Source organism: Triturus cristatus, chromosome 1_2 (assembly GCF_964204655.1).
Source record: "Triturus cristatus chromosome 1_2, aTriCri1.1, whole genome shotgun sequence".
NCBI classification, from domain to species: Eukaryota; Metazoa; Chordata; class Amphibia; order Caudata; family Salamandridae; genus Triturus; species Triturus cristatus.
The window spans coordinates 1,183,224,140-1,183,252,061 of record NC_140580.1 but is presented as its reverse complement, the minus strand read 5'-3'; the positions used below and the strand labels follow the sequence as shown (position 1 = coordinate 1,183,252,061).

The 27,922-nt window shown below is 47.4% G+C and overlaps 1 protein-coding gene across 1 annotated transcript in view; it reads left to right on the top strand.

Annotated features, from left to right (window-relative positions):
• Window positions 1-2,372: 2,372 nt before the first annotated feature.
• Window positions 2,373-27,922, top strand: part of CIZ1 (CDKN1A interacting zinc finger protein 1) — a 1,193,645-nt gene continuing 1,168,095 nt past the window's right edge. Inside the window, exon 1 of the mRNA XM_085614087.1 lies at window positions 2,373-2,489. The gene's annotated coding sequence lies outside the window, so the exon portion shown is untranslated. The remainder of the gene's footprint in view (window positions 2,490-27,922) is intronic.

Sequence of the window (27,922 nt, the reverse complement as noted above, 5' to 3'; positions counted from 1 at the left end):
TTTTGTCTACGTTCAACACTGTAATCCATGATAAACTGCTTGATCAACTTTGGAACAGATGGGATTGTCTGGAACCATTCTCAAATGGTTTAAATATTTTTGGGAGAAAAGAACGCAAAGATTTTTAGTAAATCAAATTCTATCATCGCCGTCCCCTGTTATGATTGGAGTACCACAAGACTCAACTCTTTCACCAACTCTATTTAACGTCTACATGGAGACACTGGCTGAAATACTTCATCACGCCAACATCTCTTTCCATCTATATGCAGATGAGACACAGATTTACATTAAAATGTTGTCACTGGACTAGATCAAGACAATGAATGAAGCACTAAAGATGACCATTCAATGGCTAACAAGTAACTAGCTTAAACTAAATGCGCAAAAAACAGAATTCTTTCAAATATCTCCCTAAAAGCTCTTCTGATATAAAGGAATGGACCAAATTGATCACTGCGCTTAACTGCACCCTGATTTTGATGAACTCAACCAAATCTCTAGGAATCACGCTGGACAAGAACCAGAACATGCAAACCCACATCAACTCGGCTAAAATGGCAGTTTTCACCTAAGCTGTCTTAGAAAAATGAAACCATTCTTAGAAACATCAGACCACAAAATGGCAGTTCAGGCTTTGGTCATCTCGAGGATCAAATACGAAGTACAATTCTATCTGGTCTGCCAAGATCTCGACAGCTCTGTTAAAAGCCTGTCTCAACGTAGCCGCAAGACTCCTAACAGGCTCTAGAAAATGTGATCACATCTCTTTTCACTTAAAGGCTCTGAACTGGTTACCTTACGAAGCCAGAATACAACTCAAACTGGCTTGTATCACACACAAGGCGTTACACTCTGAAACACCTTTGTATCTCGCTCAGAAATTTGTGATATCTGGAGGAGGCAGGTAGTCCCGGAGCGCAAAAGATCTTGTTCCGAAACCGCCGATATTCCAGAAGAAGAAAAAATACAACAGAGCTTTCTCAGGTGCCGCATATAGAATCTGGAATTTGCTACCGCCAAACATTAGAAGAATACCTTTCTTGTCAAGAAGAAAGCTAAGATTTACTTATGGGTAAATTACTTTCCATATCTCCCTACAGAGCAGCATCCTAATCTTTTAATTATTGATCATGAACCATTCCCTGCAGGTATATAATCCGCTAGCCCCTCAAGACTTCCAAAATTAAGCTCATTGGGATCTGTACAATGTCTTTCTGAGACCCCTACCACATAACATACAGAGACAGATGCTCAGCTTAACATGTTAATTTGAGTACTTTGTTTTTGGTGTTCAGTTGCTTGTAAAAACTGTAATAGGACGTATTCTTTCGGGTTCAGATATTTTTTGTAAGCGCACATATCTTTCCTTGACCACTGATTGTAATGTTTACACTTGTGAGTTTGTTATGATGCTTGCTACTGTCATAATTGAGACCACTATATCACTGGTAAGCGCTCTGACACCCTATTGGGTCACGTTCACGCTATATAAAACACAACTTAAATAAATAGTAGGTTAGGCAGATCATGCTGATAATCATTATTTTTGTAAAGGGCAGGCTTATATTTATGAATTCAAGATACAGTCTCAGTCCATTGATCTCAAGCCCATGTTACCAGTTAACTGGAACATGGCCTTGTGTGAGTATTGGTGATGTGCTTTTTGTAGTATCTTCGTCAGTGAGTGCAGGATGTAGGGCATCGGCTCTGCTTGAACCATAGGAAATGGTGTAGATATGGGCTGATCCCAAAGTACTGTTTGGGGGCCATGTGCACATGATGTGAGCGCAAGGCGCTCAGTGTTACATCTAAGCAGAAGTTTACATGATTGAGGCTAGTTGGCCACGCTCCTAAGCTTGAAGAAAGGCCTGTTCAGTATAAAAAAATCCACAAAAGCTTCATATAAACAACCATAGTAGTTTTGTGTTTTTATAGAGGGCACTCTTGGTGCACCGCTCCAGGTCTGGAACAGGTGCTGGTCTTTGGAACTACTGTGGACAGGCCTAGGTCTCACCCCTTCAACGTGGCTAACAGAACAGTCAAGATACCAGTTTCATATACTATTGGACCACTTAAGGAAGGGGTGCTGACCGGTTTATCAGGCAGGGGATCTTCCCATCCCAACAAAAGTTCATGAGTATTTTGATGCCAAAATACTGCCTATTCGTTCATGACAAAATTCCAAAGTTCAAATGCAAGCAATATCGAAAGTCCTTATGTCTTTTTGAACATTTTTCATTGCCATAGCTGTTGTCCTCGCCTGTTTGGACCACCGGGCTGCTGACGCCAGCTCACCGGTTTGGGAGGCACGAGGGACTACGTTTCCCTACACCACTTGCGGCGCGCACGCCGCTGATGCCAAAGAGAGCGCTGGGGAGGCCTTTAAACAGCGCCCAGGGCTCCCGCAGCAAGGGCGGGCCCATCTGCGGCCGGACAGGGCAGGGCCACCCCCTTTGGATCAAGAGAAGCAGCAATTGTGAAATTTGGTAAGAGAAAATATTTTGTTTACCTGTCACCGAAGACTATCATACTGATTAACAATGGGCAAAAGGAAATTATCACTAAAGGGAAAAGTGCCCTTAAAGAGGGCACCAATTACCAAACACCTGAAGAAGGCTGTGGGGCTCATCAATAGTGAAATCGTTCACGTCGAGGAGCAATTGGCAGCTACACAAACAGCACTTGATGCTGCCTTAAAAGAGCCTCCACTTGAAGGTGGGAAGGCTCCCGTTACAAATGTGACTAATTTGGGAAACACAGGGGAGGAGATTGAGCTGTCTATAGAAATTATCTCTGCAAACGAAAATGACCATAAAATGCCTAATCCATGCGTACTAAATACACCTTTGGAGATTTCAGTTCTAGCGGATGACACGCTCCCAATATACCCTCCAGCAAAAAAAAAAAAAAAGAAGCCTTGCAAATTGTAAACAGCCCTGCGGAGAAGTTACCATCAAAGATCAAAACTAAACCTCAACCTAAACAAAAAAAGGTCGAAAATAATCCAGGGATGACAAGGGGGGAAAATAACCCCACTAATCAAAAGCCACAAGACCTTGAGACATTATTTAAAAGTCATCATGGCAAATTGGACAGTATAGAAAGACGCTTAATGTCAGAAAGTAAACTAATACAGAAAGACATGGACTTTTTAACGGAAATGGTTATTGAAATCTTACCCTCCAAATCTACGAATAAGGTTACCAGTACCATTAAGCCAACTAAGGTAGTCCCTAACCCAACGGAAAGCGTCAGAGAAAATAGAGGCCAAATTACTAATTGCCCTATTAATCAAAGAGGGAACATTACTGCTGTGACCGTAAAGGATGCCTTGACATCACAAATCTCACCCGGTCTAATGTCATATAAAGATGATATCCCACCCTCTACAAGGGTGCTGCAAAATTTACAATTACCCAGGTCAATCAGAACCACAGAAGACTATAATAACACCCAGGGGCCAATAAATCTTACCCCACAGGCGACTCCATACGTTATCATTTTAAACAATGTTTCCAAACCAGCGGTAAACCAGAAGGAAACATATGAGTCTCTGAAAAATCAAGTAGTTCATTGGTTTTCTGTAAACGCCAATGTTGGGGTGAATACTTTGCAACAGGCCATCATCATGTTAAGGAGAGTGAACTGGGTGGACAAATCTAGAAAATCATGTCGGGGGGGATTGTATAGTTGTAAACTTTCGAAGTTGTGATTTCGTGGGTGATTTGCTGAATGCTTTATGGAACGATGACGAGGGCATTGCCCTGATAATGGTAACCATATAATCGCTGTCCCACTGGGATACTTTTATAGGCCTAGTCATAGCAATGCCCACGCAAACATGAGTCATCGCTTACCACAATCCATACCACTGCACAATAGATATGCAGCATTGAGAAGATGCAGTGAAATAGATTGACTTAGAAAGGACTTGGCCGGGTCACCTGTCATGAAAATGGATTATCAGTCAATAACTTTATTTCAGCCACTAGGACCATAAAAGTACATTGTTACAAAGGCATGACAAACATTAAAAGAAATAAAAAGTATGTACGCTCACAATCGTGTATCTACAGTCACGCAGATTTTAAAATGGAATCCTCCAGTTTTCTTAAAATCCATTAAAAAGCAACCAATTAGGTTAATGACAGACTAAAATGTTCACATTTAAAAACGATGAGTGAAACAGAAAGCTGAGGCAAGGTTCCCTGGTTGCTGAACCCTGTTGGGACCTTTTACAATTTCATTACATAGTACATCCCAGAATGTTACTTTAGGAAACCCATAGTGCCACATAGTGTTTAAAAAACGTGAAACGGCTAATACGATTGGAGGGTGGGTATCGTATTTTAAGACTCTGTAGGCCTCTAAGCAACGCCCAAACCTAGGTTTCTACATATTTGAATTAACCTGCGTTTGCGAGGCAGGTGGTATGCAGGGCAGAAAAACAATACATGGATTTCAGACTCTACCCTGTAATTGCACGCAGGACAATCTTCCATGTTCTTTATGGCCCATTTATGAGTATGGCACATTGGTGGAAGGTTCCCTAGTCTAAATTGCATATACAATTTCCTGGCCAGTGGGGGATAGATCACATCCAGGAAATATTATTTTTTATATACTTCCTTTACTTGTAGGAACTCTGCTGTCATCCGACCGCCGGTAATACTTTCCTGTAGGGACATTAAATTGGATTGTCTATAGTGTTGCACTAGATCCAGCCTGTATATCAGTGGGCATGATGTCTCAGGGATTTTCCAGAGGTCCTTCCTGCCTAGCCTAGCAAAGAGATCCCTTATATGGCAAAGCCACGGTATTTTCTTAGTAGTTGGAATAGACCAGATTTCCTTGAGCTCAGCTTTATAGAAGGATAACTCCGAAGTCGCCCACACCCGGCGCCAGAATGTAATAGGCCTAAGGGTAATCTCTTCTTCGATAGGCCTCATGCCCAAGTCCATGCGGAGAGGACCTAGGGGGGTACTACAAGGAAGGCCCAATAGCTACCTCATGAAGTTGTTCTCCACTTTCATGAGATTAGAGGAAGAGCAATGCCCCCACAGTTCTGCCCCATAAAGAGTGGCCCCCCTTGCTTGGGATTTATATATTTCCACAACAGGGGTAGCTGGCCTAAATGTAGAGGTTCTGTTCAATTTCATAATCCCACCCACAATCTGAGTTAACCTAAGTCTTGCCTTAGCCATCTGGGACCCCCACTCAAAGTGCTCTGATAGAGTAATACCCAAATATCCTCACCCTTTCCAAGAGTGTGCCATTTAAGGAAGGATTTGGACGAGTGGTTTTGGGGGGATTGAAGAACATATATTTGGTCTTAGTTAAGGTTGATCTCCAAGCCCCTCGTATTACAAAACTACGCAAAGCCATCAAGAGTGCGTTGTATACCCGTTGGCGATTTGGACAGTAGCAGGGTATCATCCACAATCATCAGCGCAGGAACCTTCCCTGAGATTAGCTTAGGGGCATGATTATCCTTGATGTTATTAAGGTGGTCTATGAGCCCATTGATATATAAACAAAATAGAGTAGGGGTGAGAACGCATCCCTGGCGTACCCCCTTTTTGACGGGAAAACGTGCAGAGAGTTCCCCATGTTTTCCACATCTTACTTGTGCATAGTTCCCTGAATGGAGCTTCAATAGCACATTGAGGAGGTACTGTAGAATCCTAAAGTCACCTAGTACTTTCCCGAGTTTCTCCCTGGGTACAAGGTCAAAGGCAGACTTCAGATCAACAAATATAAGATAGAGGCTACCACCCTCTATGGTCACCGTTTTCCAGAAGAGTAGTTGAAGTCTATCCAACCCCGTAAGCGGTCCAAAAGGACCCGGCCCATCAGTTTTTGGGTGATGTTAATTAAACTGATGGGTCTATAATTTGAGGGTAGAAGAGGGCAGCCTTTTTTAAATATGGGAACTATCTCTGCCCCTGCGCCAGGTGTCGGGGGGGGGGTCCATGCCCTTCATGATAGCATTAAATAGGGCACACAGATAAGGGACCCAAATTTGGGTTCCTTCCGGAAAAGGTCCCCAGGAAGTTTATCTAAACCTGGCGCTTTATTACAATGCAGATTGTTAATAGCACTTCCCACTTCACTCATGGTGATCTCCCACATCCCTTCCTGTTGGAACTCCAAGGCTGAGCTCTGGGAGCTGTTGGTAACACCTATGCCATTCTCCCCGTCATACAATGACCCAAAATGCGTCTCCCAGACTTCAGGCGCTATGTTAGGCTCTATGGCAGGTCGTCCTTCCCTGTCCCCTGAACTTACTATTGCCCAGAACGATTTCAAATCTCTGTCGTTCAGGGCTGTCCTAAGGGCTTCCCACCTATCTAATTCCCAGTTTTTGTTATCCTTCTGGATGGTCCCCTTATAGCTAGCCCTGGCAAGTTTAATTTGTGGCCTGTCCTTCGCCTTCACCGCATCCAGTAGATCCTGTTTGGCTTTACGACCATTAACGTTAAACCAGGAGCATTTGAGACGTTTGTTTTCTCTCTGTTGCGACACTGGGTAGAATATTTCAATCAATTTTGCAGTTAACTGCTCGTGTATTTTGCATGCCTTGTCTTGACCCCATTTACGAACCTCCGCCTGTCCTACCTCCCACATTTCAGTTAACATAGGTAATGCTAGCTGGTAAACTTTAGCCAGCTTTGAGGGGGAGTGCTGGATATGGCTCCATCTAACTCTCCTTCTGTTATTAGCTAACGTTAATGCGCTGATCTCAGTTGTAGTAAGGGGTGACGGGTTGGATGTACCCAGGTTCCATATTTTCAGGATCACTATCAGGACATTGTGGTCACTGTCCTGTCTCTGCTGGACATAGAAGTTGGAGACCTTTTCCCAGGATCTGGTTTCAACCAGGATGTCGTCAAGCAAAGAGTCCTGCCCTTCTCTGTTAAATGTAAACTGGCCCGGATGATCGGATTTAGTCCTCCCATTACATGCCCTCAATGAGAGGCCCAAAGTAAGTGAGTGGAGTTGCAGAGCTAATGATCAATCAATCAAGAACATTTATAAAGCGCGCTACTCACCCGCGAGGGTCCCAAGGCGCTAGGGGGGGGGGGGACGGGATGCCGCTGCTGCTCGAAGAGCCAGGTCTTGAGGTGCTGAGGAGAGATGGTCTTGGGTCAGTCGTAGGAGGCTGGCGGAGCGGAGCTGGCGGGTAGGTGTGTAGAACGTGAGGTAGATGTTGAGGTATTCGGGGCCCATGTCGTGGAGAGCTTTGTGTGCGTGGGTGAGGAGTCTGAACGTGATCCTCTCGCTGACGGGGAGCCAGTGCAGGTCTCTCAGGTGAGCAGAGATGTGGCTGTGTCGAGGAATGTCCAGGATGAGGCGTGCCGATGCGTTCTGTATGCACTGAAGTCTTTTCTGTAGTTTGGCGGTGGTCCCAGCGTATAGGGCGTTCCCGTAGTCCAGTCGTCTGGTGACGAGGGCCTGGGTGACTGTCTTCCTGGTTCCAGTGGGGATCCAACGGAAGATCTTTCTGAGCATGCGGAGGGTGTTGAAGCAGGAAGATGTAACGTGTTGACTTGCTTGGTCATCGTGAGGTAGGAGTCAAGGATGAAGCCCAGGTTGCGTGCGTGGTCCGTGGGCTTGGGGGCGGTGCCCAGAGCCAGGGGCCACCAGGAGTCGTCCCAGGCGGAGGGGGATGGTCCGAGGATGAGGACTTCCGTCTTGTCTGAGTTCAGCTTCAGACGGCTGAGCTTCATCCATTCCGCGACGTCTTTCATTCCTTCCTGGAAGCTGGCTCTGGCGGTGGCGGGGTCGTTGGTGAGGGAGAGGATCAGTTGGGTGTCGTCGGCGTAGGAGATGATGTTGAGGTTGTGTTTGCATCCGATGGCTGCGAGGGGGCTCATGTAGACATTGAAGAGGGTAGGGCTGAGCGAGGATCCTTAGGGTACGCCGCAGATGATCTTGGTGGCCGCTGCGCGGAAGGGCGGTAGACGACCTCTCTGAGTTCTGTCGGAGACAAAGGAGGTGATCTATTCCAGGGCCTTTCCTTAGATCCGGTGTGGTGGAGGCGGGTTGTCAGGGTGCGGTGGCAGACTGTGTCGAATGCGACCGACAGGTTGAGGAGGATGAGGGCGGCAGTTTCACCGGTGTCAAGCAGGGTCCTGATGTCGTTGGTGGCTGCGATGAGGGCGGTCTCGGTGCTGTGGTTTGCTCGGAATCCGGACTGCGATGGGTCAAGGAAGCTGTTCGTCTCGAGGAAGGTGGTCAGCTGTTTGTTGACGGTTTTCTCGATGACTTTTGCGGGGAAGGGGAGGAGCGAGATGGGACGGAAGTTCTTGAGATCTGTGGGGTCCGCGGTGGGTTTCTTCAGGAGGGCGCTGATCACCGCATGCTTCCAGCTCTCCGGGAATGTGGCGGATGCGAAAGAGTTTTTAATTATGTCCCGGAGTTGGGGTGCGATGATGGAGTTGGCTTTGTTAAAGATGTGGTGTGGGCAGGGGTCGGCTGGGGAGCCGGAGTGGATGGTGTTCATCATGTGGGTGGTGTCATCCGTGCTGACGGGGTCCCAGGTGCATAGGGTGGTGGTGGGGGGCGTTGGTTCGGTGGATGGGTGCGTAGTCTGAGCACCGAAGCTTGCGTGTATATCGGCGATCTTGCGGTGGAAGAACGTGGCGAGTGAGTCGCAGAGGTCTTGCGATGGCGTGATGTTGTTGTTGCTGGCGCCGGGGTTGGAGAGCTCTTTGACGATGCTGAAGAGTTCCTTGCTGTTGTGGGCATTGTTGTCCAGTCGGTCCCTGAAAGATGTTCTTTTGGTGGTGCGGATCAGCTGGTGGTGTTTGCGGATGGCGTTCTTGAGGGCTGTCATGTTTTCTGTTGATTGGTCGTGGCGCCAGGCTTTTTCGAGGGTACGGCAGGATTTCTTGGGAGTCTTTGAGATCGTCGGTGAACCATGCAGCTTTCTTGCTGTCGGGAATGCTTGGAGGGATCTTCAGTGGTGCAAGGGCGTCGGCGCAGTTGGTGATCCACTGTGTGAGGTTGCGGGCTGCTTTGTTGGGGTCTGTAGTGTTGTCGAGGTGGTTTTGGCTCAGGGAGGAGGTGAGCTGGTCGGTGGTGATCTTGCTCCAGCATCTACGGGGAGCTTGTTGCGGGCGGTGGTGTGTCGTGGTTTTCCTGAAGTTGAAGTGGACGCAGCTGTGATCGGTCCAGTGAAGTCCGGTGGAGTGGCTGAAGGAGATGTGGTTGCTGGAGGAGAAGATGGGGTCAAGCGTGTGGCCGGCGTAGTGGGTGGGGGTGTTGACCAGTTGCTTGAGTCAGAGGTTGGCAAGGTAGCAGGGTGGTGGTGTTGTTGTCCTTGGTATTCTCCAGGTGGAAGTTGAGGTCCCCTAGGAGGATGTAGTTGGAGGAGGCGAGGGCGAGCGGGCTGATGCAGTCTGCGATGGCTTCGCTGAATTGTGTGTGTGGTCCTGGGGGTCTGTAGATGAGAGTACCTTTGAGGGTGGTCTTGGGGTCGGTGTGTATCTGGAAGTGAAGGAGCTCGGCGGCGGTGTGGGTGTCGTCGGTGTTGGTCGTGATGCGGATGGTGTTTCTGTAGACAATGGCGATGCCGCCTCCAGTTTGGTTGACGCGGTCCCTCCGGGTGATCTTATAGCCGTCCGGATGGCTATGGCGATGTCGGGTGCTGAGGAGGCGTTCATCGAGGAAGGCGACGTCCGGCACTGTTGTGTCGAGGAGGTCCCAGAGTTCGACGGCATGCTTGTGGACGGAGCGGGTGTTGAGCAGGATGCACTTGAGGTGGTTGTTGTTGGCGCCCGTTCTGGCGGGCGCGGTGCAGGTTCGGAGGCAGGTGAATTTTCAGGCTTGACAGGTGAAAGGTCCGTGGGTGCGCTTCGGGGTGGCTTGGTAGCAGTCGGGTGGTCGTCCGGTGTTGAGTGCGTTGAGGGCGGCAAAGTCGTATCTCAGTCGGGTACCCCGGCTCTGGTGGGGACCAGGGGTTCGCGCCTGGACTGCGCCCAGCGCCAGGACGGGCGCAGACGGGCCTGCCTTAGGCCCGCCAGCGGCGCGCCAGCGGCGCGTCCGCTGTGCGGCCTCCATATGAGGGGCTGTGGGAGGGAGGAGCAGCTGGGAGGCGGGAGCGGGGTGGCGAATGGGGCAGCGGGGGGCAGGGCCGCAGAGACACAGCGTCGGGAAAAAGGAAACAGAAAGCAAAAACGGGGGGCAGGGGGGCGAGGTTTAGAAAAGGGCACAACAGTGGCCAGTGGCGGAAAAATACAATCAAGGCAGCAGGTGAATAAAACAGCAGGTGAATAAAACAGAGACGCAACAGTGACGGCGAAAGGGACAGCAGAGGGCGGGGCCGTGGGGACGCTGCGGCGGGAAAATGCGGGCGGGGGACAGGAACAAAGGGCACAAGTGAACCAAGTACAGCACGGAAGTCAAGCGGGGGGCAGGGGGCACAAAGGGGACAAAAGTGAGCAGAAGTGGGCAACAGTAAATCAGGGTCAGCAAGACAAAATAAGATGGCAACAAGTCAGGGGGCAGGAACGGAGGAGACAGAAGCAGTCAGGGCAACTTACAGCAAGAGCAGTGGCAGCGGGACAGCGTCACAGGGAGGACCGTGTGGCGGCTGAGGGGGGTGACCTACCTGGTGTACAGGGTCAAGGGTCCATACTTTGATCGGAGTAATCTGTGGGTCAGGTATTGACCAATGCAGATCTTCTTCTGTGGGCGCAGAGAGATTTGGATCGGTAAGTGGCTCAAATTGACAATTAAAGTCACCTCCTACGATCCACAAGATCGCTTGATCCAAGGTTAGTTTAAAACGCACCAAGTGGGCTATGACGACAGATTCCTATCTGTTGTTCACGGGTCTAGAGTACACATTAATTAAGGCAATTTTGTCTTAGTGGGAAATGTCAGCAAAACACATTGAATGTCGTTGGTGGGAGATGCCATCTGCTCGGCTCTACAGCCAAGGTGTGTACCTACCCAGATAGTTAATCCACCGGATGGTCTCCCCCTCCTCTCGTAGTGGCCATGATGTAAAAAAAAAAGCAAAACCCACCCTCTGGAATTCTTCCCTCGCCCAGGTCTCTTGAAATATACATATATCCTGGTTATCCACAAAACACCCCCATTCTGGGCAGGGCAGTTTGATTTTGATTCCTGCCAGGTTCCAGGACAAGATCTGCAAGCCGCCACCCTGTGCTCTTATCCCACTCAGTACCTCCGAGGCAGTGGCATGGGGGGGTGGAAGATCACCTAGTTGGGCCCAGGGATGACTGTCGGGTACCCCGCCAGGTTCACCTTCTCTATTTATACCCATCAGAGGAAGTGAGGTTGAAGCATCAGAGACCCTACTCAGTTGTGTCCTGACTCTTAGCGGGCTGATCCGCTGGGCATTGTCCGAGCTACTATCCCCGACTGGTCGGCTCCCACTACGCTCTACTTCTGCTCTTTGGACCAGTCACAGTATTTCAGGAATATTCCTATCCGGGGACCCCTTCCCCATTCAGTCTACCTCCTCCTGACTTTCAAATCTGTTATTCACCGGGATGTTAAATATGGGGCGCCTATTAAATGTGTCCAAGCTTCCCTGGATTATACTATTAATAATAGTGTGGTAGATGTAGATGTTAACATGATTGCACAAAAGGTGGTAAATCCTATGGATGGTACCCTGCATAGTAATGAGGGTGTTGATGATACTTGTAATCTGGTGGCGAACTTAGAGCTTGATGATTTAACTGTACCATCTCAAAAAGGTGATTTGGATAAACATGATCAGCAACATTGAACACACTCCTACTGGTAACACGAGGAAAGCTGGCCCTAGTATACACCAAAGTGAATCACTAAACCTCATAACATGGAATGTTGCAGGGATCAAAAATAAAATTAACGATGTGGTTGGCTGAAAACGCTAGATGTTCTACTCCAAGAAACTTGGTGCACTGAACCTTTTTTTGTAAATGGCTACCAAACTGTCTGTTCTAATGCCAGCCCATCCAGGACGGGACGATCTAAAGGAGGTCTAGCTACACTAATTGCTACCACATCGCCCCTTATTTTAAAGAAAATGTTTATCTCACCTGAATATTATCAGTTCTTGCTTTTGCACTCAAAAGGAAAGCAGGTCATCATCGTAATAAACTTCTATAATAATGTATTTGAACAATTAAAGAGTAAAGTTATTGGGCTACTTGAAATCTATCTGGATCACTTCCTGGAGGGGTAGTTGGCGACTATGTACTAATATGGGCAGGGGACTTTAATTGTGTTTAATGCATTTATGAAGCAGGAGAGCCCTGCGGATATAGTGACCATCTAGGAGATGGGATTCCCCATGTCTCCCATGACTTATATGGGGAATCCATTAATAATGCGGTGCATAAAAATGATCTAGTGATCCTGGAACCCACCACTGGAGAAGGGGAAACTAATATACAAACTTTCGTCGGCGCAAGGTCATCCATCTTCAAATATAGACCATCTTATTGTATCAGCAAACTGCAGCGAATTGGTATAAAAAGTGCTGATTAACATCAGCCTACTTAGTGACCATCATCCCTTATTAGTGTCATTAAGATTAAATCTGACCCAAAAAGAACAGGGTAAGAGATTGGAAAATTACATTGTTACGCAGGGGAATTATGGAGTGTCAATAAAATGGTCAGGAATGAACCCCGTTATATTCATGGCAAACCTTAAAGAAAAAATACAAAGGGATCTAGAAATCTGCCCGGATAGTTCTGCCCCGAGCCTGGCGATTAGAATTGCTTTTAATAATATTACAACTGAAATTGCCAGCGACTAGTAAAAGACAGAAGGTTTGTGACCTTAACCCTAGATGATTTAACCACGAATGTTCAAAGTTGAATGGGGAATTGAAATTGGCCTTAAAGCAAATGCCAAGAGATAGCGCAAGGATTTGCAGTTTGAGGAAAACCTATAAAAATACCCTGAAAGAAAGAAAAAAAGAGATCCGTGAAGGGGCATGGGAGAAACTAATCCAGGCTGCAGAGATGAAAGCAGTTAACCGTCCCTTTTTTAAAGAGAATACAACAGTAAATATTGATACTGTGGTACCCTGGAAGATTGGTTTGCCCATTTTGAAGACCTTTTTAACCCAGACGGTGTAAAAATAAGTGAGAATAGAAAAAGAAATTTTATATTGGTAGAACCCGTCAAATCTTCACCAATATCACCAGAAGAGATTAAATTAGCTTTACAAAAAAGTGTGAATGGTAAAGCTGCAGGCGCAGACGGGGTACCCATAGATGTTTTTAAGTATAAAATGGACTTCTGGATTCCAATTTTAATGAATGTTTTTAACGCTACTATTGGGGGCTTTTTACCTGCTACCTGGGTCGAAAGTATCGTACTGATCTTCAAAAAAAAGGGAATAGAGGGAAGGCCAACTGCTACCGCCCAATATCTCTTCTTGACTCCACGTCAAAATTGATGGACCGCATAATGCGGGAAAGACTTTAAAATTGGGCCAGTGAGAAAAAAAATATTGACTGATGCGCAGTATGGATTCAGAAGAGGTATTGGGACGGTAGAACAATGTTTACATTTAGAGTTAATAATAGGGAAGTATACTTTAGCAAAGGAAGGGGCGCTACACCTCTGTTTTGTTGACCTTACTAGCGCTTTCGATTTAGTCAACCATTGTAAATTATGGCAAACATTGAAAGGGCTAGGGGCCCCCTCTGATATACTTATCTCAGATCTACACCCTCTTAACATCCAGGGTACGGTTTGGAAAGAAGGGGGAATGTAGACCTAACTTTAGGGTAATGTGTGGCATCAGACAGGGTTGTGTATTAGCGCCCCTTCTGTTCTCCCTTTATGTTAACATCGTAGACCCCTTTTTACAAAATCTTAGTGCAGATGCCCCGAAAGTTGGGACCCACCCCACGCCCGTACTGCTCTATGCAGACGACGCTGTCCTAATATCAAGGACAGCGAACGGCCTACAAAACCTCATAGAAAAATGTGTCCTGTACATGACTGATATAGATTTGAAATTAAACCTAAAGAAAACCTTTGTAATGACATGTGGGATCAACAGGTCTAAAAGCAAACATCACATAGGTGGAGTTGTAATCAATAGAGTCTCATCTTTTTCTTACTTAAGGATGCTTTTTAATAAGAATGGTACATGGAATACCCATATCGAATTATGCAAAATGAAATTAGAGAGCATTTTTAGATTTTCAGCGAAAATAGGTAATAAATCCATCCGATAAATCTTAGCACTTTACCGGAGCAAATGTATTTCAGGGGTGTGTTATTGAGCTGCAAATTTGGGGGAGATCTAACATCGTATCCCTACAGATCCAAGAAAATAAGTTCTTAAAAAGATTGTTGGCAGTCCCTAGTGCGACCAAAAACTACATAATTCATAAAGAACTATCAGCCCCGTATATTAGTGATATAATAAATATTGCCGGTCTCACCTTTTGGCACGGTGTTTGGACAACGGACAAAACAAAATTCACAAAAGAATTAATTATGGACTGTTTAGCCCTCGATCTAAGTAGGTAGATACCATGGCTAGAGTACATTCACAATCATTTAAAATACTGTAAAGTTGACATTGATAGGAAAGATCCCCTCTCTATACAGGAGTTTAGTAAAAAGTAACTTAAGTTGAAATCCTTAAAAATAACGGAAAAGGAAAGGGAACGGTCTGTAGCCAAAAACATAGCGTCATTTCATATTGTGAATGACCGCTCGTGAGGGGCCTACAGCCATATTTAATATTGGTGAGAAACGTACAACAGAGATTTTACCTTACAAGGTTAAGGATGGGTACTCTACACTATTTAGTTGCTTTCCCCAGAGTGGAAACATGGTGTCAAAAACTGCCCATGTGACGGACAATCTATACAATCCGCAATGCACTTTATTCTTTTTTGTAGTTTTTATAAGGGTATCCGGAAATCAGTTTTAAAAACCCTCTTTCTATCTAACATGCTTTTCAACTACAAATATGCTTTTAACTTTGTTGTCTAGAAAATGTGAAACTCATAAATTCTGTAACTCGTTTTTATAAAACTTGTAGTTAGGAAAACAAAAGATTACTCCCATCTGGATGCATTGACATTGAACACCTAGATGACTATCCCTAGTACTGTTTTTAATTATGTACTCTTTGTTAAGATGTGAAACTCTGCACTTTAGGTATCACTATGCACCTTTTTGCACCAGCACTTTACCCCCCCAAGATTGGATGTAATGTCCCCTAATTAGCCCATCATGCTTTATTTCTTTTAGCCCTCTAAGCGAGCTGTGAGAAGTTGGCCTGGTATATGATGCTCACTAGTTAAAGTGATCACCTTGTACCATGCCAAGCAACCCTTATGGTGTGGTTGTAAGTCAACCTTTTCGGACTAGCTGCCCTAGTGGTAGCGTAGGCTAAGCAGTCTTTGAGGCTAAACTCGTGAAGCGTGTTAAGCCAGCTGTTTTACCAAATGTAACCCCCTTTTATACCAATGAAAGGACACCACACAGATATATATTCAAAATATATATGTATTTATTTCTCAAAGTAACCCCTAGTCTCTTTATGAGCACAGGAGCACTAATCGTCAAACAAGATTACAGTAGAATACACAGAAGTTGCACTTTATATGGATAGGCCCTGGTGGCCGCTCGAACCATATACTAAAATAGTGGTATAAGTACCACGAACAGAAAAGGGAAAAGGCCTAGGGCCTCTAGAATCGCTGGGCCTACAAGGAGCTAACTTCAGTTAGTGACCAGGAGGTCCACAGGTGGCGTGTGCAGAGCAAATAGTCACACGCGTGCTCCCAAAGGTTTCAATGGGTGCGTAAAAAGTACAAAGTTACTGCAAAGAGGATCTTCCGGATGGACTAGGAACTCAAGATTTGGAACACAAGCACTAGAGATGTAATACTACACTTGGGCACAGGAGTGCCAGCTTTACCTCACCCACAGGAAGCGGGTGCATAGGCCTCGAAGTGCGTCGGGTTTCTTCTATCTGTTCCGTGGAGCCTGTGGACAAAGATGCTGCAGGCGGTCGGTCCGGGAGAGATGCGGTGGATCCAAGAGTGGATCGGAGATGTTGAAGACCTGTAAGCAGAGGGGACTGTGTTCACAGTCACTAGCCAGTGACCAGCGTGGCACCAGGTGGGTACCAGGCAATGTCGGGTGCAAACAGGAAGAAAGGTGTAGCTTGTCTCTGCAGCCACGTGGTCCCTGGAGGTCGACGACGTCCAGGAGTCGGTTCACGAGCTGTCCCACGCAGGCTCTCGCTGTCGGCGGTGTCGGCGACTTGATCGAAGCAAACAAGCCTTGGCAAAAGCAATTGTTGTGGAGAACAAGATAAGCTGATGGTTCTGACCAGCAAGGTCAGAGGGACTGCTCCTTTGGAGGGGAGCAAGGGCCAGTCTGGAGCAACCAGACCAGCGGTGTATTTCTTGAAGTTCGTCGCCAAGATGGCCACTAGCCAGCGGGCCAGCAACCGGTTAGGCGCGTCGAGTGGCAAAATGCCGAAGGGCCCCACGCAGATCGTGGAGATGCTGGAGGGCTCACCTTTGGTGCAGATGCTGCTCGAGGGTTGGGCTTCTCAGATCCCAAAGCACAACTTGGAGGGAGCCTCGGTTGTTGCACTTGTCAGCTTGTCGTGGTCGTTTCAAGATGGCTGGCTCCACGTGTCTCGGTGCCTCCACGGGTCTCCTCTTTTCAGGGACTGTGGATCGGGCGGTGAGAGGTCTGGAGGTCCAGGTCTTGTCAGTCTCTGGGCTCGGGCTCCGGCGGGAGGCGGCGGCAAAGCAGACGTTGATTCGCTGGATGGTGCTTGCGTTAGCAAGGTGGTCACTCCCTGACCACAGGGGAGATTTCCTTCAGTCTTCTGTGCAGCAGAATGTCGAAGTTCCCGTCTTCTTCTTAGTTTCAAGTTGATTCCAGGATGTCTGAAGTCTTAGGACACAGCTCCTACCTTTAAGTGGATTCTAGGGGCCGGACTACCTGCTAGGTCCCTCCCTATGGGTGGGACCAGGAAGGGGGGTGGTTACACCCCCAATCCTTTGTCCAGCTCGCCCCAGGCCCGGGACTGGTGTGCCCCAGGACCGGTTTGAACTGGCATATGCACCGAGGCTCCTTGTGAGCCACAGGCATGTCTGGTTTCTTTCAAGCCCTACCTGACCAATACACAAAATCCTGTCTGGGGTGGTGCATGCACCTCCCCTGGCAGGAAACCTTTTGTCCACACCTCCCAAGCTGGAAGGACTCCCAGCAGCAGGAGGGCAGACTTGTGTCTGTGGTGGCAGTATCCATTTTGTGGAGCTGAGGCTATGTCTGATTTTACCCGGGTTTCAGGTACTGTACATGTCGTGTCCCTCTAGAAGGGTGGAATGCTAACCCCGTCGCCAGAATTGGCGAGGGGTTAGTATTCCAATTCGTATGACACCTTACTCGACATGTTTTGATAAAGCCAAACCAAAGATAGCATTTAACCGCGAGGTTCATAATGCACTTAAGAGTATATGGTATGACGATATCTGGAAACAGTAGAAGGAAGTTGTTCCAACCACTGCAGACAGGCTCAGCTCATGCCAGAGCACCATCTCACATGGAACCAAGCACTCTGCCTTCAGGATTGTTAAGCCTGCCATAGGAGTGACTTATAGGTTACCAGGTGTCCCATTTAAGGTTAGGTATAGGTATACTACACCTAAGTAAGAGGTGATTACACCAACTTACCCCAGCTGAGTGATCAGCCAGTTGTGTCAGATTGTTAGGCCAAGCCTGGGGTGGCATAATACATGCTTCAGCCCCTGGCGGCCTTGGGTACACCAATGCCCTGGGTACCTAGTGTACACTGGTACAGGGGCTGACAGGGTGATCCACTTCCAATTGGTTATGCACCTAGGGTGCATAGTTTTAATTTAGTAGAGAGAACAGCAGGCTGGGGGTTTGATTGGCAGGCCCACAGCCTCAATATGTCAAAAACCAGTGAAGCAAAAAGCAAAAATTTGGGGTGACCATAGGATAGCAGACCCTACTCTCCTACACGAGCTTAATGACTTTTCCATGGATTTTAAATATCCTATAAATGTATTTTAAATCTTTTTTCTGTATTTGAATGAATTAGAAATACCAATGTAAATATAGTAATGTTTTTATAATAGTATGCTTTTATGGTGAGATTTGTTGCACCGAATAAAGCTGATTTTAATTTGATTTGAATATTTCATTTTCCAACACAACTTGATTTGTAGAATTTTTCTTTTTATTCACGGACTGTTCTCCTGTAAACTGTCAAGGAAGTAATTGTTCTCCAAATCAAATAAGAAATCCAAGCAGCAAGTTGATGGCTGCAGCAATATTGTAACATTGTTGCCTGGAAATGACGCCATGGTACAAAAGAAAGTTATATCCGATAATCTAATATGGCTGCCTCTGTCTTGAAACAACATGATAGTTCAAGAATTACTTTTATATGTAGTTTTGTGCTCATGGTGTTGTCATGCATTCTTCACAGCTACGAACCCTTAAAACAGGCAGTGTTGGCACCCTGTGAACACTGCCATCCTTTCCTTGAATAAAATAGGTGTGAGTAAATTTGAAATATTGTGCCCCTAGAGCCATATATGGTATACCATGCCTCCTGACAGCCCTGCCTTCCCCAAAGGCCGCTGTCTCAACAGAAGAGATCCTGGTTTCTTATGATGCCTGAAATAAAATTCAGATACGAAAGATTAGAAGCTGTTCCCCTAATTGCTCATCAGGCCAAACCCTTCCAATCTACCAGGTATTGCAGATATTTTCTCATAATTCATGCCTCTAAAATCCTATTCACAATTGGCATTCATTTGAACCAGCACAGGACTTGGAGCAAACTTGCAGAAACAAAGATACATGGAATATCGGATGAATCTTTATTGACCAAGGCAGGTTCAATCTTACAGTAACATAATTCACAATCTGTTTCATTGGAAATGGACCTACAACCTTGAGTTGCAACTTAAATAATTTTCTCAAATGCTGATTTTTCTGCGTCTCGTATATAATATTTCAGAACGTTGGACTTCACGTCCAATCAGCACAGAAATTGTAACTTATTTTCACTTTCTCCAAGGCTTCCTTTGCTGAGATCTGAACTTGAGTGAACTCAGTTAAGAGTTTTTGCTTCAAAGAAACTGGTGTAGATAAGGGCTGATCTGAAAGTACTATTCGGGGATGTGGCCTTACATACAAGGTAAAGATGACATTCCAGTATACAAATGTTCAGGATCGTTGTATGGTACTTCTGCTAACCACAATCTCTTACTCTAGTCATCATCTTGTTGGAATGCTTGAGATCTCAAGTGCATATTGATTAATCCTCTCAGTCCGAGTAGTCTGTCTGAGGGTGATAAGTGGCGGACAGATTGACTTCCATTTCTAATTTCTTCGGCAGGGCAGCCTAGAATCTTGAAGTAAATTAAGAACCTCTGTCAATGATCAGAACCTGTGGAATATCCTGTAATCAAATAATGTGTAAATACCTGTGCTGGTTCTTCAGAAGTGTCAGGATTCACAGGTCTTGATTGACCAAGTCTGAAGACAATCTGCTTTGCCTCTCAGAATATAGCTCTGCCCGTGTGTGCATGAACAAAAATAGCAGCACTAAACCCTAGAGGGGAGGGAGAATGGGAGCGAGAGAAAAGAGACAGGGGAGTGTTGTGATCTCTCATGCACACATCTTTCATGGTTTTAAAAAGTGAGTGCCTAGATGTATACTGAAGGTATGAAAAACAAACAACAAATGAGTATGATTCATGAAGGATGAACTTACCTTGAAAAAGAAGAGATTTGTGACAATCCTTACCTGTTTCGTAAAGGGGGGTACAGGAAACCTAAGCCACAGTCAAAAGTAAGTCAATACCTTCACCTGTAAAATTCCGGGTTTAAAGTGAACCTGGAAATCAGGGAAAAGTGGGAGAACAGAAACCGGAACCAGTATTGAATCGTAATTCAGAGTCAAGTCAGAGTTCAGGCAACCGGTCAACAACAAAACCAAATCGTAATCCAGACACAAGTCAGTGTTCAGGCAAAAGGGTCAAGGAAACATAAATGGGAAACAAAAACAACAGTGAGGGACGCAACTACAGTGAACAAACTGTAGGGACATTGAGGGAGCCAATACAACACGTAAAGTTTCCAGGCACCTTTCTAAGCAAAATGGACTGCCTATAAGGCCCAGCTGTCACTTATTATCTGAAAGCCTCTCTGCTTGACCTTCACAGGTGGTATCCTGATGTTCTAGCTCCCATAGACCATGTTCCCACAACCTTATAGGCTTTCTAATACAGATTCTTTGCAGACCATTCCTGAAAACAAATCCCTGTTTCCACATAACCCCGTAACTCAGGACATCCCCCTTCCCCTCTTGGTGCTATTTGTGAGGGAACATTTGACGAATGGAAGGTACTAATCTAGGAATGTGGTAAATGTGTAAGATTTCCATAAGCATTCTGCTGGTCCATATTTCTTCCAAGCCACCATGAAGTGCAATTGACCCTTAACCCTCCTAGAATGAATGATAGCATTAAACTAAGAAGACCCATCCTTGATGATTGGCACAGGGATAGCAGTAGTTTTACATTTGGCAGGTTTAACTCTAGAATTGAGGAATATTGGATGTATTTACGAACTATTTGGAAGCTCTAATGCTACTGCACTTTTCCAACCACACAAGATGCCAACAAATGTCTCACAAATCTAGGTCAAACTTGGGGTGAAAAAGTCAGGAAATGGGTAGTCAACTAAACCCTAATCCCTTTATTTCTAATTGGGATTCTTATGTTGATGATACTCAGCAAATCGTTTCTAATCAGCCTTTGCTTGCTGCAGATGTAGTATGGTGTTGTCCTGTAGCGCAGAAATGTCAGATAGGAGAGCTGTAATAGATGGAACTGAGGTGACCTCTATGCTCTCCGTAAAAAGCTGAGGTTGAAAGCCATAGGAAGATGCGTCCGTCTCCACAATAAGTGGCGAGTTTTGATCAGTGTGCCTCTGGAGACCGGGTGAAATAAAATTCGACTTCCTTACCTGCCGTGAGGGGAACGGCCATCAAAACCACAACCCCTAGCATTCCCAGCCCCGGGCGCTTGCCGGTGATGGTGTCCGGCAGCGCCTGGGACGTACAAAAGACCCGCAGGTGCCCCGCAGCGCGGGACGCGCCTCTGGAGACCGGGTGAAATAACATTCGATTTCCTTACCTGCCGTGAGGGGAACGGCCATCGTGGGGGAGAAGACCTTGTAGAGCAGCAACACTGCCGCCGTGAGGGGAACGGCCATCAAAACCACAACCCCCAGCATTGCCACGGATCATATCCACATGCAGGTAGATCAGGGTGGTTCGGCGATGCTGATTATGCTCGATCTGTCTGCGGAATTCAATACTGTTCTTCCAATACGTAAGGTTCAACGCTTGCGGGAAGTGGGTATTTCTGGAAAGGCCCTGCAGCTTCTCCACTCCTTTATGACAGGGAGAATGAACATAATCGGCTGCGGAGGTTTCAGAGCTAAGGCTTTTAGCCTACCATGCGTGGTTCCCCAGGGCTCATCGCTAAGCCCCACCCTCTTTAATATTTACGTGACCCCTCTGGCTGAGTTGGTGAGATCTTGTGGGTTCCAGATGATTTCTTATGTGGACGACACGCAAATCATTGTTTCCATCTCTAATAATATGCAACTGGTCGCAGACAAATGTAACCACTGCATGGCAAGCACTATTGGCTGGAGGAAGAACAATGCCCTTAAGATTAATGCAGATAAAACGAGATTCTAGTCTTTGGTCCGCAGAATTCTATCTGGTCGAACGCCGAGTGACCGGCAGACTGTGGTCCTCTCCCGGTCCCAGGTAGGACAGCTAAAAACATGGGGGCCACTTTTGACGAGGGTCTGACTTTTGATTCTCAGGTCAGCTGCACTGTTGGCAACGGTTTCTACATCCTGAAAACTCGTAGAAAGGTGCATCCGTATATTACATTTGAATTGCATTGTATTATTGCACTAGTCACTTCCCGGCTTGATTACTGCAATGCGTTGTACCTCAGCATCAATGTGGCCTCCCTGAACAAGCTTCACATCGTTCAGAATGCGGTGGCCAGGCCGATCCTTAATATTCCTAAGCATCAATCAGCAAGGGAGGGGGTCCGCGCTCTGCATTGGCTGCCCATTAAGAAGCGCATCTCCTTCAAAGTCCTAAGTATGGTCTATAGGACCTTGCACAGCAAAGTCTCACCGCAGCTGAAAACTATGTTCCAATGGTACACCCCGGAAGGACCCTGAGATTCTCATCCCATCAAAAACTGATCTCTCCTAAATTTCGCAGGGTCAGATGGGGCGGACGCTTCTTCTCTGTGGCGGCAGCTGAACTCTGGAACACCCTGCTCACCTCTATCTCTAATGCGGAATCTTTTCCGGTGCTCAGAAAGCTGCTGAAGGCATGGCTTTTTTCAACTAAGTTGGCATATCTGTGCCTTTCTTTTTCCTCTCTGTCTGCCTAGCGCCTTGACACCCACGGTAATTAGTGCACTTTATACATTGTTATCCTATCCTGTTCTCTACAGTCCTCTCTCCCCTGCTGTACTCCACCCAAACACTGCTGGGCGTCTCTGCACTCCACTGTTCCCTGCTCTCCTCTGTCGGAGCTCTGCTGGGCTTTTTGCACTCCTTTGTCCAGTGCTGTCCTCCGCAACAGGTCTGTTGTGCTTGACTGCACTCTTCTCTTTCCTCTGGTCTCCTCCGCTACAGCTCTATTGTGTTCCTCTGCACTCCTGCTCATTGCTGTCCTCTCCTGTCCTTCATTACTCCTTTTGTGTGCTTATCTGAAGTCCTCTGTCCCCTGTTCTCCACCGCCACAGCTCTGTTGTGCTTCCCAACACTCCTCCGCTCTCCTCCACACCTGTGCTGGGCTCCTTTGCACTCCTCTGTCCACTCGCTCTTCTGCCACAGGCCTGTTGTGCTTCTCTGCACTCCTCTGTCCCCCGCTTTTCTTTGCCACAGCGCTTTTCTGCTTCTCTGCACTGTTGTTCATTCCTATCATCTACCGTTCTCCATCACAACTTTCTTGTGCTTTTTGGCAGTCCTCTGTCCCGTGCTCTCCTCCACTACAGCTCTGCTGGGTTTCTTTGCACTCCTTTGTCCCCTGCTTTCCACTGCCACAGCTCTGTTGTGCTTCTCTGAACTGCTCTGCTCGCCTCTGCCACAGCTCTGTTGTGCTTCTCTGCACTCCTCTGTCCCCCGCTTTTCTCTGCCACAGCGCTGTTCTGCTTCTCTGCACTGTTGTTCATTCCTATCATCTACCGTTCTCCATCACAACTTTCTTGTGCTTTTTGGCAGTCCTCTGTCCCCTGCTCTCCTCCACTACAGCTCTGCTGGGTTTCTTTGCACTCCTTTGTCCCCTGCTTTCCACTGCCACAGCTCTGTTGTGCTTCTCTGAACTCCTCTGACCTCTGCTCGCCTCTGCCACAGCTCTGTTGTGCTTCTCTGCACTCCTCTGTCCCCTGCTCTCCTCCCCCACAACTCGGTCTCCTTTATTTTTCTCTGGCCCCTGTTCTACTCAGCCACAGCTCTGTTGGGCTTTGTTCTTCTCGGTCCCCTGCTCTTCTCTGCCACAGCTCTGGTATAAGTATAAAGAAGCTTATTAAGCACTTGAATGCCATACGGCTTCTTGGCGCTGGAGTGTGTAAAGTCAAAGGGAAGAGGAACAGGTCGCTACTGATTGTTAAACAACTGAAACTTCAGGGCCTTCCTAAATGAGGGAAAATTCTGTTGAAGTCGCATAGCCACTGGTAACTTATTCCATAGTTTAATTGCACAGCTGGCAAATGAGCGACCGCCCCATCTTGCCAGTCTGTATCTGGGGGTGCACATGAGGCCATAGCTGGTCGAGCGCAGGTCATGTGAGGGAGTGTAGGGCCTAAACCTATCCCTCCCATCAGTTGCACCCCCACCAAACCGTGCCCTGTGCACCAGACAGAGCGCCTTAAACTCAATTCTCTGCTGGACTGGAAGCCAGTGAAGTGACCTTCTTCCCTTGGAAGTGGGATGGCCTCTAGTTAAATTTAAAATAACACGAACAGCAGCGTCAGTGACTGGATCTTGCAGACCTGGTGCTTGTCAATACACAGAAACCTAGCATTGCAATAGTCCAATCCGGACATAAAGAGAGCAGCCATTACCGTCTTCTGCAGCGCCTGAGGAATGAAAGGAAAGATTTTTCGCAGCGTTTTGAGCAGAAGAAAACAGGAAGAGGTTAGACTGTTGACCTAGGCTGACATGTTCAACTTATCGTCAAAAATCACCCCAACGTTCCTTACCTTAGTAACCGGTCGAGGACACTGCCCGGCCTCAGGTGGCCACCACAGAGTACTCCACAGAGGGGAGCCCCTACCAAATTCCATAACTTTTGTCTTCTCGGTGTTTATCTTTAGGAAGTTCTGGCGCATCCATTCCATAACATCCTTTAGACAGGCATGGAATCTGGCCGCTGCTAACTCTGGTCTGTCAAATACTGATATCATCAATTGCGATCATCAGCATAGGACACAAGGGTAAAGCCATGTTTCCTGACTACTCTAGCCAATGGCCTAACATACACATTGAAAAGGGTAGGGAAGAGGGCTGAGCCTTGTGGGACGCCGCAAGGAAGGGTAAAATTCCCCGATTGTAAGCCCGCCCAATTCAGGCTCTGCTTTCTGTTGTCCAAAAACGAGGAAAGGAGGGCCAGGGCCCGCTCAGTAATCCATACCTCTTTTAGTCGCTGTACCAATACCGCATGATTCACGGTATCGAAAGCGGCAGACAGGTTGAGGAGGACAAGAATTGCCCTCCCTCCTCCATCAACTGCTGCCCGAATTCCCTCAGCTGCCGTAATAAGGGCCGACTCAGTGGAGTGTTTTGGCCGGAAACCATGCCGGGACCGGTCAAGCAGGCCATGTATGTCTAGGTAGTCAGTTAGACTTATATTTATAGCTCTTTCCATTACTTTAGCTACCAAAGGTAGGCCCGAAATAGGTCGGTAGTTTTTAAAATCTGCCGGCTCCAATGAGGCTTTCTTGAGAAGAGGCCTAATGCTGGCCATCTTCCAGACAGCCGGATAGGTCCCATCAGCCAGAACTTGATTGATCAAGGACGTGAGGGTAGAACCGATCCTTTCCGCCGCCAAAAGCATGGTTAGCGGGGGACAGGGATTGGTAGCTGATCCTGATTTAATAGATCTTAAAATATCTATTACCAGCTCCTTAGACAAGGGACCAAAGGAAGTGAGACTACACAGTAGGTTCTCCTCCTCACACGGTGTCTGCTGCTTATCTAAAACAGATATTAGATTTGATGAGGTAGCCAGGTCATAATAAATTGTCTGCACCTTGTTTTGAAAGAAGACTGCCAACTGATCACAAAAGGCCTGATCGGGACTGAACAAATTGGCCTGCTGGGGTTTGGCCCGAAAAGACACAGATTAAAAAAGTTCTTTGGCAGAGTTGCCAGCGTCCAAAATTTTTCGGGTGAAATAAGCTTTTTTTGTAATCAAGATGGCCTGTTTATAATTATTCAGGGCACCATTATAGGCTGCCTTGCTGACCCTACTATAATCAAATCTCCATTTTTGCTCGTGCCTTCTCCAGTCTACTTTTAGCTTTTTAAGCTCTGGTCCATACCAAGGGGCACCTGGTGGACGTCTATTAAGTGTGGCCATCTGTACAGGGACGACACAATTAATTGCTCCCAGGATCCAGTCATTAAACTGAGTTGCTTCCACCTCGTTGTTGCTATCTAGAATTGGAGGGGAATGGTCCAGGGCTGCCGTTAGGTCAGCACAGGTTATCTTATTCCATCGCCTAAATGAGATCTTAGTAGGTTTGTGGGGAGCACCCCCTGCCGTTGACTTAACCCTAACCTCAAAAAACACTGCTCTATGGTCAGTCCAGGGGAGAAGTTCTGCCCTACAGAATAAGAGGTCGGGATGGCTAGAGAACAGTCTATCTAAGGAATGGCCTCCACTATGTGCAGGGTCAGAAACCAGTTGATGCAGGCCGAAGGCTTCCAGACAGTCTAGGACTCCTTAGTTCTTCTCTGCCACAGCTCTGCTGGGCTCCTTTGCTCTCCTCTGTCCCCTGCTCTTCTCAGCCTCAGATCTGGTGGGCTCCTCAGTCCCCTTCTCTTCTCCACTACAGCTATGTTGGGCTCCTTTGTTCTCCTCTATCCCCTGCTTTCCTCCATCACGGCTCTGTTGTGCTTCTCTGTACTCCTCTGTCCGCTGCTCTCCTTCACCACAGCTCTATTGGGCTCTTCTGTCCCCCGCTGTCCTCTCCCACAGCTCTTGTGGGCTCCTTTGTTCTCCTCTGTCTCCTACATCACAGCTCTGTTGAGCTAGTTGTTCTCCTCTGTCTCCTGCTCTCCTCTATCACAGCTTTGTTGGGCTCCTTTGTTCTCCTCTGTCTCCTGCTCTCCTCTGTCACAGCTCTGTTGGGCTCCTTTGTTCTTCTCTGACCCCTGCTCTCCTCCACCACATCTCTGTTTGGCTCCTTTGCTCTCAGCTGTCCACTGCTCTCCTCAGCCACAGCTCTGTTGGGCTCCTTTGCTCTGCTCTGTCCCCTGCTGTCCTCACCAAACAGCTCTTTTGGGCTCCTTTGCTCTCAACTGTCCACTGCTCTCCTCCGCCACAGCTCTGTTGGGCTTTGTTCTTCTCTGTCTCCTGCTTCCCTCACACACAGCTCTGTTGGGCTCCTTTGTTCTTCTCTGTTTCCTGCTCTCCTCCACCACATCTCTGTGTGGCTCCTTTGTTCTCAACTGTCCACTGCTCTCCTCAGCCACAGCTCTGTTGGGCCCCTTTGCTCTGCTCTGTCCCCTGCTGTCCTCTGCCACAGCTCTGTTGGGCTCCTTTGCCCTGCTCTGTCCCCTGCTGTCCTCCGCCACAGCTCTGTTGGGCCCCTTTGCTCTCCTCTGTCCCCTGCTCTCCTCCGCCACAGCTCTGTTGAGCTCTTCTGTCCCTTGCTCTTCTCCACCACAGCTCCTTTGTTCTCTGTCCCTTGCTTTCCTCCATCACAGCTCTGTTGTGCTTCTCTGTACTCCTCTGTCCGCTGCTCTCCTTCACCACAGCTCTATTGGGCTCTTCTGTCCACTGCTCTCCTTCCCCACAGCTCTTTTGGGCTCCTTTGTTCTCTTCTCTCTCCTACATCAGAGCTCTGTTGAGCTAGTTTGTTCTCCTCTGTCTCCTGCTCTCCTCTGTCACAGCTCTGTTGGGCTCCTTTGTTCTTCTTTGTCCCCTGCTCTCCTCCACCACATCTGTTTGGCTCCTTTGCTCTCAACTGTCTACTGCTCTTTTCCCCCACAGCTCTTGTGGGCTCCTTTGTTCTCCTCGGTCTCCTCCATCACAGCTCTGTTGTGCTTCTCTGTACTCCTCTGTCCACTGCTCTCCTCCCCCACAGCTCTTGTGGGCTCCTTTGTTCTCCTCTGTCTCCTACATCACGGCTCTGTTGAGCTAGTTTGTTCTCCTCTGTCTCCTGCTCTCCTCTGTCACAGCTCTGTTAGGCTCCTTTGTTCTTCTCAGTCTCCTGATTCCCTCCCCCACAGCTCTTTTGGGCTCATTTGTTCTCTTCTGTCCCCTGCTGTCCTGCACCACAGCTCTATTGTGCTTTTCTGCACTCCTCTGTCCCCTGCTTTCTTCCACCACAGGTCTGTTGGACTCCTATGTCCCATGCTCTCCAGCCCCATAGCTCTTGTGGACTCCTGTGGTCTCCTCTGTCTCTTGGTGTCCTCGGTCACAGCTCCGTTCGGCTCCTTTGCTCTCCTCTGTCCCCTGCTGTCTTGCACCACAGCTCTGATGGGCTCCTATGTCCCCTGCTCAACTCCACCATAGCTCTGTTAGGTTCCTTTGTTCTTGTCTGTCCCCTGCTCTCCTCTCCACCACAGTTCTGTT